The 7,865-nt window shown below is 34.0% G+C and overlaps 1 long non-coding RNA gene across 3 annotated transcripts in view; it reads right to left on the reverse strand.

Annotated features, from left to right (window-relative positions):
* Positions 1–6,307, reverse strand: part of LOC111086859 — a 100,503-nt gene extending 94,196 nt beyond the window's left edge. For all 3 annotated transcript variants that reach the window (XR_002611582.1, XR_002611580.1, XR_002611581.1), the window contains exon 1: positions 4,323–6,307. This is a non-coding gene — a long non-coding RNA (uncharacterized LOC111086859). The remainder of the gene's footprint in view (positions 1–4,322) is intronic.
* Positions 6,308–7,865: the final 1,558 nt, after the last annotated feature.

Raw genomic sequence — 7,865 nt, forward strand, 5'->3', positions numbered from 1 at the left:
AGGGAAGATAACTTGTCACTTATAGCGTACCCCCAGCCCCAAAGTGCGGAGAGCCCTTTTTGCGGCAAAGAATTTGTTTGTTTGTTTGTAATTAAGCACAAAGCTACAGAATGGGCTATCTGTGCTCTGCCCACCACGGGTATCTAAACCCGGATTCTAGCGTTGTAAATCCGCGGACATACCGCTGTGCTACTGGGGGGCTTGGCAAAGAAAGCAAACCCTGAACTCTTCGATTCAAAATACAGGTACGCTAAGCATTAGACTACACCCGGCTTATTTCTCTTTGTCATATTAAAAAACGATTGTCGGTAAACCCTCATGTCAATGTTTTTTGTTTGTTTTTTTGGTGTATTACAAACCATTATCGGCGAACCCTCATAGGGTGGTTATTTATTTTGTACTTCATGCGTTTTTAAAAAACGATTGTAGGTAAACCCTATGTCAATATTTTGTTTTTGATGTATTACAAACCATTAACGGCGAACCCTCATAGGGCGGTTATTTATTTAGTACTTCATGCGTTATTAAAAAACGATTGGTGGTAAACCATGTTTTTGTTTTATGATTTTTCTGACTTGTTAATAAGAACTACTGACTGTGAACCGTCATGTCATGTCAAGGAGATTCTGACAAATCACATCGTAATAGTGTGGGCGAAGAATTTTAAAACTTTAGAGTGTCAGTTATTATGATACTATCTTATAATGATACTTCAAATCAAAACATCCATGGAAACGTTATTAAGGTGAGATACGACGATTGAAAATATTTTGTTTTCTGTTGTCGCTTTTCTACTTAGCAACTCTAACAGCTTGCTTTTCTTGAAAGGAAAAGGGATCTGGACCGTTTGTAATGTATAAAATGTTGAAGATAGCCCTACACGATCTTTTATTCCAAATTTCACGATAGATTTAAAATCCACCACAAGTCTTTGAAGGAGCCCTTTACTTCGGTATGAAAATCAAACATTCCATCCCTCTCTCTAGTCAATCAGCGGACAGTGCTTGACATACTTGGTTCCGGGGACCAACAACTTCAAGATCATGTTTCTAACGGTCAGCTCCACAAATAAAGAAAAAATGTTCTCGATGGTAGCAGAAAATATTGACCATTAGAATTTCTTATTGCTAATTTTCTAATGGGAGTGGACGGCAAAAATCAATGAAAAGGTTTAGGAATTGGATATAAAGAGATTTCCAATTTCAAAAGTCGATTACAGTAAGCTATGTACTTAGAGCGAAACCAAAGACTAACTTCGCAATCAGTTTAGCTGATTATACCTTTCTTAAGTATATATCTATAAAGATTAGATTACTTGGTTTCATCAGTTGGGTACACTCGCTGTTAACGATGTTTTCGGCCGTAAACCCAATAATATTTCACGAGGTTCGGCCACGTTAGTCCTAAATACACATTCCAAGCTAACAATGCTAGTCATTCTTTGTAATATATGTTTAATAACTAACGACTAATTGAAATAAATAAACAAATAGTTATATTCAATATAGTAAATAGTATACCAATATTATTAATGAAAGGAACAATTCATAAAGAAAATGGTATATCTTAGTTAGGAAACCCATAAACACTAGTTCCCGTTCTAAACCATAACTATTGATGTGCGTTTCTTTGGAAAATCTCTCTTAATAACACACTTTACCAAAGTAAACCTGTACGCCTCTCTCACTATATAACTTGTTAAGTACGACATTAATGCGAAATGTTTTGTAAGAGGCGTGTCAAGTTGTGTGCATCAACTTTCTCGTGGTACAAAAAAAACATTCGCATGAAGACACAGAACAATGAATACAAAATGATATAATACGTAACACGACCATTATGATATAACAACGCTAAACGTAATAATAAGAAGAAAAAAACAGGCCAAATATATAGCTTTTCTAAAAACTTTTACCAATAGTTTTAACATATTATTCTCTGTCATGTGTTCTTAGAATTACTTAAATAAACCCTGTAGCAAACACTTACAAGATTACTGCTGGAAGTAATGAATAACGTTCAATGTTCTATAAAAGCCGAAAAGGAACGAGGATAAGCATGTAGAAATACGAAACTTCTATAACTAATATAAAATTAATATTGAGTTCACAAATACATGAGGCTTAATATGGCAAAGAAAATAAATATATAACTCTTCGAACTAAGCTAATGTTGTAATGTTAAATTTATCTAATATTAACTATGTACAATAATCAAACGTATTGTTAGTGTGAACGTGCTTTGTAGTCACTATGAGAAAAACCTATTCATTGGATATGTGAAATGAAGAAAGTGTAATTGGCCACTATTCAGTTCTTCACATTATATAGCTGCACAATAGCAGGTATAATAAATAAACTTAGTATTCCGAAAATTATTTGATCTTGAAATCTAAGTTCAAGGGAAGTCCAGTTCAGTCCACACTTTGATTAACGTGTGTTTTGGGGTTATACTATTTTCGGAGAGGAGTGGAATTCCCCTAAACTAGTAGAACGCAATAATACATGTTGATCAAAACGAAGATTGAACTCGACCTCCCTTGAACTTAGACTTCGGGATTAAACAATTTTCGGAATACTAACTTTATTCATTATGTACAATAATAACTACATCTAACAAATTATAGTAAAACCAATGGTGATCAAAACACTAAACAACATCCCAAGGAATCAAAATGTAGATGTAAAAGTTTCTAAAAGGTTGTGATAACTCCCAAACTTTAGCAAACATATTTTTGAATTTTCCACATAATTGAATGAATTTTATGTATAATTTTTCTCAATGAAAAACGTCGATTATGAAAGATGCTTGTTAGTTTATCATCTCCATCTTGAAGTGACTCGGTAGTAAGTCTCTGGGTATCGATACTCGTGATTGGACAGCACAAATAGACCATTGTGTAGCTTTGTGCTTAACAAATAAATAAACGAATATTTTAATGATGAACAAATTCTAGTGTATTGAATTAGGTGCGAGTAGTAGTAGTAGTAAGCATTGTAACATAACTTGTTTGTATTATTCGTATTTTGGAATGGAAAGTTTATAACTTAAAAGTTGAAAGTGTTCGTTTTATTGAAAACTTTAAACCTGAATGTGCAATTAATGATGATGATATCTAAATCTTGAGAGTGGGGGAGCTTTTTTCCAGAATGATCTCTAGCGGATAAATTTATAAGGCTATGTCCAGAAAACCCTGATAATTAGGTATAAGAATATCATCTCTATTTGTACAAAGCTGTACTATAGTTTATCTAGTAAGATTTGTGAAGTATAAAAATTCTAGTCCGAATAAATGCAGATCAGTGACTTACTGACTAAGGCATCTCCCATTGGGATTCCCTATATCCGTTAGAAGACATGTTGGCCAAATTGCACAAACATGTTTTCAAGTAAATTAAAAAAAAATCATGGTCTGTAAGAATTTATTTAATGTGTAGCAGTGGTATTATCATCAGTGGTTATGTTAGCAGTTACATGGAAGTTCCCAATCTAATGTTTCTGGATATTCTATCTCTTCTGTGTGTTACTGTGCTTACATGTTTTACTCCACAGTTTCTTACAGCCAACTCCCTCCTATATGGTTGGTCTAGAAAGTTCGGTTACTTTCTACATGATCTACATATTACAAATGTACTTGAAAAATTAAAACGGATAAAATAAAGGCCAACCCCCTGAGATCAACTGTTAGGCTCTATCATTTAGCAAGACACCTAAAACAACACTAGGAGGGTTTTACTTAACAATCTCCAGACTGGTTTTCTCTTACTGGAGACAGTTTACTTCACCAGTCTTAGCCGCAGGCTGTTTTATATTTAATTATTTTGTTCTTTAAACCGACTAAACTAGTGAGTCATTGTTTCGTTGGACGAGCACTGTGTTTGCTTTCATTGGTATTCCTCGCTTTGCACATCATGTATACCACACATTCTATACTAAATTCAGTTTCAATGATTCAGTAGTAAAGTTTACGTATATATAGCATGCTACTACACTTAAACTTCGCTTACACATATATAAGCCAGGTAAAAATCATCAGACGTGCTCTTATTTTACTCTCAGTGTTAAATCTCATTGGTATATAGGGCGTAGCCAGCATTACAGAGCGCTTTTTCGAAAAAAAAAAAATGGACCTTTTCTTTTACACAAAGAACTTAAATGATTTATATGAAAGTCAAGTGTTCATTCGAAAATACTCGGATCATAGTGGACCTTTTAGACTTCTTAGAATAATGGGATGTTCGTCCCCATCCCGATCCAACTGGCTACGTCCTTGCTCAATACATAAAGTAATGGTTTCTGGTTATACTTAGCGAAGGACTTACCGTGCATATCTTTCTTTTGAAAAATCGATGGTTATTCCTCAGACTTCCTTGCTAACCTCCAATGTCTAGGATCTGAATAAATATCTAGAGTCTAGATGATACTTGTAAAAACGTATTTCACAGGTTTGATTATGCGGTGAATCCAGCTGTTTTCTTAATACCCTTCTTGCTGTCAAAACGGCTTTCAGTTTCACAGTGCAATAGCGGTCTTTCAAAAATTTCACTTTCTTCAAATGTTGCTATTAACAGTACTTCCATCACACAGTGAAGGACAATCCTTCATTACAGTGGTTAACAATACTCTCAGTACACAGGTTAACAGTACTTCCATTACAAACTGGACATTTGACGTTTCGTCAATACCAATTTAGCATAAAATTCTTAATGTTTTTGTACAACAATGAATAACTTTTTGGGTGGTTTCCTGTATACCCACAACATAATATTATCAACAGAACGTTTTAATCTTTTTAACAACGATTTCTCGTCGTGCTTAATGTTTAGTTTACTTTAACAATAAATTCTAAAGTGTTTCTTTTCTAACAATAATTATCACGATACAAATTAAACTGAAATATTGCTAATAATATAAACATTTGTTTTAACTAAAAACTGTCGAAACTTAAAAAACTGATGACACAGTTCCTCATAGTTTTTACTCGATTTTTTGTAAATACAAATGTGAAAACATTCGAAAATAATCTTTTATTTTTAAATTATTTCCTTTCACCAAAAACTTTTAACTTTTAGCATTAAAAACTACGATCATGATTTTAACCTCACAGCTAGGGACAAAAGATGAAGTTTTAGACAATAACGAGAATCAGATTGTTTAGAACACGATCTCTAAAAACTCATATAGAATACCCCCGAATTAGTTTCTGGTAAAGTAGTTTTGGTTTTATGATATAACTGGTAAATGATTAATATATTAGGAAAGAGTGGACTTCTGTACCTCCTGATTCTAAGCTATCTTAGAAAAGTTAGAGGATCCCGTAGAAACGAAACGTTTAAGGATCAAACATGTAAGCAAGGATTAATTAAAACGCCACTGTGCTATTTAACATCGCTCTGAAAATGTAATCGCCTGTTAAAAGCAACAAACGTACTGTTTCTAAGCTAGGAAAAAGGTTAAAATTGCAACAGTCGCTGGCTGAATGGAACTAATTCCAGTAAAATATATAATCCAAATGCCGCAGAAATAGTTAACTGGGAAGTTATTTTCGGTACCTTTACAAACCTTCAGAAGGCTTGGGGTGCGTATATCGTCAGGTATACTCAGCAAGTAATAGTCTTAGCTTTACATGTTTTGCTTCTTCTTCTAATAGTTCTGCTTCGTTGAGCTTGGCTTCTTCAGCCATGTAGTAGATTAGCTCATCGTGTAATGCCTACCGTTGAAGTTTCAAGTTCCTAGAAATTTCAAAATATATAAAAAGCGAGTAGAGAAACTCTTCACTCGGTCAACCTCAACAGAGTCTAGAAAATTCGAACGATTTATTTACGCACATGTACAATCACCAAGCGTTTAGTCCATCTCTAGGAAAGTAAAGCAACGATACTTGTGGTTTTCTACGTTCTACAGACATACACGGCTGTTCTCTACTCTGGCAAACTTCCAATATTCTCTTCTCGCTGCTTGTCGTGAGAACTAAAGCTGCTGCAGCGACTATGAAATGGAACTAGTGCGCATGCTCTTTATGGAACTAGCATGGTGGTGAATAAGCTTAAGAACGAGAGTAATACATTTGTGATGTGTTAGTGAAGAACTAATACATTAAATCGACGGTCCAGTACAACGTATATGCTAAGAAGAAATAGCGTTAGAGGAGCAGAAGAACTCAGAAACATCAAAAACAACAAATACAAATATTTTCTACTAAAGAAAATAAGTCCAAGATAACATTATAACCACGGATATTACCTGCCACTAAACTCTTGATTTGCATAGTATAATATGTAATATATAGTAACTAAGAGTAATATGGAATATATAGTAACTAAGAGTAATATGGAATATATAGCAACTAAGAGTAATATGGAATATATAGTAACTAAGAGTAATATGGAATATATAGTAACTAAGAGTAATATGGAATATATAGCAACTAAGAGCATAAGAATATATTTCTCGACCAGAAAAACACGACATTAAAACAACAACAGCATTATGTATGAGAACTAACCTTGAAACATGACTAACTTCTACTGCCGCTAACTGCATAAAACATACTGAGGTCAGAATATATACATATCTAATTAGGTATTGACGTCACTTTCATTGTTATGATACTAATGACAGTAAGGAATTGTTTCCTGTCGTATTGATGAAAATAGCTTTAAAAAGTTCCGTCTAAGAATAAAAACTGCTGCTTTGATTATTTTATATTTTAGTAGGTTGGAAAATAAAGTAACAAAGCACATAAGATTTTTGTTTGTTTGTGGAATTTTGTGCAAAGCTACTCGAGGACTACCTGTCCCTAGACCAGAAGAAAGGCAGCTAATCAACGCCACCAACCGCCAACTCTTGTGCAGCTCTTTTCCAACGAATAATGAGATTGACAGTCACTTTATAACGCTCCCACGGCTAAATTGCGAGCATGTTCGGTGATGAGATTCGAACCCGCTGCCCACAGATGGCGCGTCAAGCGCCCTGCAATGCTAGGCCTACAAACGATTTAATTAAAGTATTAATAGTTTACGAGGAATAATATAGGTTCAGATTTTGTTCAACAACATTTAATGGAAATATAGGATTTCATTCTATGGAAAAGATGACCCATTAAATATTTGAAAATATATTGTAAACACAAATCGTGATAGTGTGTGTGTGTGTGCGAACCTCTTAATCATACAGCTCTCAGAAAAAAAATCATGACGGATCTTCATTACATCACGTAAGAGCACCATCTAAAGTTGGGGAGGATCAGTTCCAAGCCCGCATTAAGGTAGTGTGAGGCCCCTTGAATAGGGTACAAGCAAATTTGAGGTTAATTATAATTAAAAATTTTTAAATTAATTAAGAATATGGGCTAATTATTCGGAGTAAATAAGAACATGGTACAGCTAACTTTTAAAAATGATACATTAAAATTAAACGATAATAATAATTATTATTTATTTGTACAACATGGCCAGCAAGAATGAATTAGGTACATAAAAAAACAATATAGTTATTGTATTAGGTCGTCAAAAAATTAATATCGCTTTTTTTTTAAGATGAAATAACCCGAACAACTTGTATATCAAAGCAAAACATTTATTAAATGAAATAGTTTCCATTCTTATCGATGACGCTTTTCCATCTTACAACTAGGTTGTTAATGCTGTTACGTATTAGAATTTCAAATGGTCTGAAACCGAGCTAAATGATACTTTCGATTTAGTAGTTAAATTGTACTTAAAAAAAAACAGTATTCGTTGGTAAAAGAGTAGCCCAAGAGTTGGCGGTGGGTGGTGATGACTAGCTGCCTTCCGTCTAGTCTTACACTGCTAAATTAGGGACGGCAAGCGCAGATAGCCCTCGTGTAGCTTTGCGTGAAATTC

This window comes from Limulus polyphemus, unplaced genomic scaffold (assembly GCF_000517525.1).
Source record: "Limulus polyphemus unplaced genomic scaffold, Limulus_polyphemus-2.1.2 Scaffold1497, whole genome shotgun sequence".
Classification (NCBI taxonomy): Eukaryota; Metazoa; Arthropoda; class Merostomata; order Xiphosura; family Limulidae; genus Limulus; species Limulus polyphemus.